The sequence below is a fragment of the Lytechinus variegatus genome, chromosome 1 (assembly GCF_018143015.1).
Source record: "Lytechinus variegatus isolate NC3 chromosome 1, Lvar_3.0, whole genome shotgun sequence".
In the NCBI taxonomy this organism is placed as follows: Eukaryota; Metazoa; Echinodermata; class Echinoidea; order Temnopleuroida; family Toxopneustidae; genus Lytechinus; species Lytechinus variegatus.
In genome coordinates, this window is record NC_054740.1 from 82768837 (window position 1) to 82774836 (window position 6000).

Here is a 6000-nt window from a genome sequence, read left to right on the forward strand (position 1 = left end):
AAAAATGGCATAATTAAAACTTGAAACCAATTGTAGAGGTGTTGTGGCTAAGTTGATTGGTCTCCAGACTTTGAACCAAAAGGTCAGGAATTCGAATTCCACCGCTGCACCCGCGTACTTTTGGCAAGGCGTTTATCTTCATTTGCTACTCTCCACCCAGGTATAGTAAATCATGGGTACCCAGTATGAAGAAGTTCCTTGAACGTTCGAGCGTCCGATCAGAGTAGCCTAGCCAAGTCCTCAGTAATGGTATGCAGTTTTTATATCAACATTACGGCGCTATACAGATGCATATTATTATGAAACTGTTAGTGTTATCGGCGAGTTATGTTTGTATATAACTTATAAGTCATTTTTTGAACAATGATCTTGAACGGGACGTTATTTTAGGCCTACAACAGATAATTCTAGTCTCGGAAATATCAAGTACTGAGTCATGTACTATAAAACAATCTCATATTCTAAACACCCAACCTCCTGTCATCTAGTATCCACAACCATTTCTTTCTGTAGAGTTTAATGTCTGTTAGATCGTCTACTTACTTCATTAATAATCATTGGAAAATCAAGTTATCTATCACTGTACAAAATGTACATGTTCGATGTAACAAGACCTCGATAATTGGCAGAAGGCCTAAAATAACGTCCCGTTCAAGATCATTGTTCAAAAAATGACTTATAAGTTATATACAAACATAACTCGCCGATAACACTAACAGTTTCGTTTAGAGATCAAGTGTGTGTGTGTATGCGGGGGTGAGTGTAAGAGAGTGTTTACATGTGGGTAGGCGTGTGTGTGCGCTCCTGTATTTGATGTTACAGACGAGGAATGCGCGTGTGTGTGTTTGACATAGGAATACTTGTACATTTCAAGTGCCTATAAACTTGTAAAAAAAACTATTGGGATAGCCTAAGAATAAGTTGCAAGAAAATGTATACAGAATTATAGCAAACAAAATATACTAAATCAATTTATTGTTTGATTGAATTACCTGTGATTGATTTTTTCAGCAAAAAAAAGATACTACAATTAAATTTGGTTACACAATCATTGGGGGATGTTGGGTGAAGGCTCGCTATTCCAACATTTAATGATTCCACATGTTTATAATTCCGAATGCTCGTTACTCCAAAATACAGATAATGCATCAACCAAGATGTTCGTTCATGTGAGTCTGAAAATAACAAGTGGAACGCCACTGGCAGCCCATCTCGCCTGTATAACGCGATTCATATGGCAGCAGAGCACACTTTCAAAACAACAACTAAGATTAAATAAAAAAAAATCATTGACATGACAATAAAACATTAACTTCATTGATGTAAAAAGACCTTTGACCTCGATCATGTGACCTGAAAATCGTGCAAAAAAAATCAGTGATACTTGATTACCCTTATTACAAGTTTCATGCAATAGATCCATTTATTTTCAAAGTTATGATAACATTTAAGATTTCAGTGTTGATAAGATCATTGACCTACGTGTACATGACCTTTGACATGACTTGTGTGACCTGAAATTCGTGTAAGACGATCAGTGGTAATTGATTATATGTCCAAGTTTCATGAACTAGGTCCATGATTATAAATTTTCTAGCTAAGATGAAATTTCAAAAACTCAACTCTGGTTACAATTTCAATATTGACGACTCCGCCGCCGTCGGAATAAACGGCGCAAATATAGTCTTGCTCTGCATAGCGCATGCAGGCAAGACAAATCTCGTGGCTTTATTCCGAAGGTTCGTTGGTCCGAAAAGAAAATAGTGTTTATATTTTCCAAAGGTTCGTTAATCTGACAATGAAATAAGATTCGCTATTTTCGTAGATCCGTTAGTCCTGAAATAAGGGTTCTTTATTCGAAAGGTTGGATAATCCAAATGAAAAAATTCACGAGACGTTGTCATTAATAAATAAAGCGTATCTATAATGTTGCAAATCAGGTTAAAAATACAATGACGCATTAGCATGTGCTTTATGAAGAAAAAAATAGAATGATCTTAATTTCGTAACAAAGGTACAAAAAATTGTATAATGTACCTTTTCCCAATTGATAGTCACTGGTATTGGTAACGTTCATCCCAATAAGAGTATCTTTTGTCGGGTGAGTGTGATCCCCTAAATAAATTGTATTAATTTCTGGGGACTTTTTTTATAACTCATATTTATGTACAATTGTTTCATGAACACCGATAATACCAGGGTCAAAATTCACCAAGCATTCTTCAGCATGTTCTGGGATGCAATTAATCAAAAAGTTCTATTTCCTTCTGTTTGGGGGATTCCAACATCTAAAACAAACTCTTCAGAGAGTTTGTGACCTAAAACAGGAGCATTTAACAAGTTATTAAGACATTTCTATCATGCCACACTGGATAATTTAAATACTCTTTAGTTTTTTTGAACGAATGAATTTGTTATACAACAGGAGTTGACAACCACTCAAATCTGAAAATTTGTTACCATAAAATTCGACAGCAACTTCCTCCCTAAACAGTGCTAAATGAATACTACATTCTCAATGCTTCAGATGATTGCATATTACCAAGACTGTTTAGAATGCTCTCAAGAGCATGAGATTTCCACAGAATTTGAATATCATGATTACATTTTTCTAAAAACAACACATTTCTTTAAAATATCTACATTCTACATTGCATTCTCAACTGAAACTATATTTACTGAATTTTGCATATTCTTGTATTTTTTTTTACTTCTGTATTGTATTGTCCCCCCCCAAAAAAAAAAAAAACAATTTCGTATTATCTTATATTTTTTTCCATTTCGGACTATCTATTTAACTTCTGCGGACTAACGAACTTCTGATTAACGAGATGTCATCAAAGATGATATTTTATCAATAGGCGCTGCATATAAAAAGAAACCTTAATTGCAACTGTAATGATGCAATGGACAAATCAATATAATAATCATTATCCATAATATTGTGGCACTTCTGTTTACATTTTATTAATACACATCGCAATTACTACACTAAAACACATAAATGTATATGTTTATCCAATTTCTGAACATATTTGATTTTAGCCCTATGTGATTTGAATATTCTAAAACACAAAATGTGATATTGATGCATTCAATATCCATGTTTATTATTGAATGAAATATCATGTCTTCTAGTCGAATCAAAATCATATTAAGGAAGAGTTTATTTATATTAGGAGTGGGCTATAAATGGGTGACATTTTGGTTTTACTGTGTTTTACTGTTACCTTATCTCGACATGACAACACTTTTTTCTCGGAACCGAGACAAAGAATATTGTCATTTCATGTTGAGATACATTACAAGGAATGAAAAAAAACTGTTACCATATCAAAATGACAAAAAAGGGTATTTTGACCCATGTATAGCCAACTCCTATTTATATAGAATTTGATGCAAGACGCCGACAGCGGTTAGATAATCATGCTTGAAAATTTAAACATATTATCATAACTGATATTTAACTTCATGTCCTACAATTGATTTTCAGACAAAAGAATATTAAAAACAAGATTTCTTTTATACCCAATTATATGTTCACCTGGTAAGGTTTCATGACAATAATAGTTTGGCAAGAATATTGCGATATGGGAGAATAAAAAAAATATGATTTTCTCGGAATTGTCTAAAGCGGATCTCAAGCCTTTTGAAAACAAACTCTTTATGTTTCGTATTATGACGGCAGCAGTTTTCAGTGCTCATCAGATCAGAACAAAAGAGCTTATAACGTCGTTTTGTAGAGGGCGCAAATACGCTTTAGAACCGTAAGTAGCTTGAAGTGATTCGAAAACATGTAAAAGGTCATATCATTTAATTTTTTTTGGGGGGGGTCTTCATAAATCATTTATTGTGGGTCATCGTGCGTTTATAACACTTGGACATACATCGATGTCTCATGGGGTGGATGTAGAACATCGAAATTCATGTAATATTCGAGAATGAAGCACTCATCCCCATGGTATAGAACGCATATCGATATCAGTGGGGAAGGAAACAAATACTGATGGTTTCAATTCGCTTAGGTTTTATTAATGATTTATTTTTTGTGTATTTGGAAAATCTCTTTCGTATGTTAATATTTGACATTCGGAAAACAAAGTGAATATGTTGAATTTATTGTAGAAGTTCATTCTTAATGCATGTTATCATCAATGTTATTTTTACTTATGTATTGGAAGATGTCTGATATTTTGTTTTATAGTAACACTCAAGGAAAAAAAAATAGTGCTAAATTCATCAGTTGTCAAGGTATTCATCAATTTGTAAAGAGATCAAACTTTTATTTGTTATGTCTATCTTATTTTGTATATGAATTGAAGTTGTCAATAAAAACTACCGAATTAAAAAAAAGAAGCATGCAATATGCGCCCTCAATAGGACAATAAAAAGAAGTCACGAGAGTTATGTCCTTAGTTTCGCTCTATCATTGCGACTGGGCGTTGTGGCGTGCGCCTGTAATCCAGCTGCTTGGAGGTCGGGGTTGGTGGATCGTTTGAGAGCGGGAGTCCTGTATGTCGTCGTTCTATGGCGATCGGGCGTCCGCGCTAAGCTCGGCATCGATATGGTTACTTGGTCGGAGGATCGGGCAACCAGGTCGTCTAAGGAGGGACGTACTGGCCCAGGGCGGAAACGCAGCAGGCAAAAGTCCCCGTGTGGAGCAGTAGTGGGATAGCGCCTGTGAATAGGCGGCGGCTTGCAGCCCGTTCAACACAGTGAAACCCAATCCTTTTTTTCTTGTCAGGTTCGAGTCCGCATTGGGGTGTCTCAATTTTTTTCTTTGTTTTTTTTTTGGGGGGGGAGGAGGGGATGTTTATATTTGGTTACATCCAAAGTCTCCTCCCTTGAATTAATCTTTTTTTCACTCAATTTTCCTATCTTTCCTCAATTACCACCTTCAGCCTCTTCATTTTTTAACTCCATTTGGTTCTCCACTCCAGTAAGCTAAATTTACACTGTATTTTTCTCACTTTGATCTAGACACTATGGCCCGTATTCTTAATTCGGGTTTAACTTAAACTCAGGTTTAAAGTTGTGGTTTAAGTAAGGACAGCCAATTGTTACATAATCACTAACAGTAGAGATATCATACTTTCAGCTCATTTGGCTCTCAAATCATTCATAATTGTGTAGGAATAGATCATTGTCTTCAACATCGATGAATCAGGAAAGAGCACAGCAAACATAAGAAACATACAACTTAATGAAAATTTTGATACTTTTGGCTTCCCATACTTAAACAACAACTTTAAACGTGAGTTTAACTTAAACCCGACTTCAGAATACGTTCTCATTCCAAAAAACCGGATAAGGTGCCATTTAAAGAGATATGTCTCTCCCTTTTAAAAACTTCAAAGTTAATCTTAAGAAGACTTCTCTCATTTGCATATTCCCCATCAAAGCTCATGACATTTATGACAGAATTTTGAAGCTGTCATCTAAAAATAAATGTATATTAATATTCTTAGAAAAATAGTGTAAATTATGGACCTTTTCAAATGAATATCTACACTGTTAACTTGATTTATTTTATTTATCCTGTTTTGTAGTTTTGTATTTGAATCATATCACAACATTGACAAGGATATGGATATCATCAACCTACTTATATTTCATGCTTACACTTTCTGTCTGTCTCTCTCTCTTATATATATATATACATATATATATAATATAAACCAATAAATTTAATTATTATATATTATAAGGAAGGGTTGGGATAAAACTGGTAATATGATTATACCATAAAAGCGCTTCAAAAGATTCCATACAATATATTATGAGACAAACTCAAACTCATAATACATATATATATATATATTTATATATATATTACTAATCATGAGTATTCTGATTGTTTCTTAAAAGAAAAAGCACATGTAATAAAAAGCTGTTATATGTTATGTTTTATGAGTTACAACTATCTCTCTCTGTCTCTTTCAAAGAAATTCATTTGTCAAAGCTATACAAATTTTACCCACGTTTGAGAACTGACAAAAT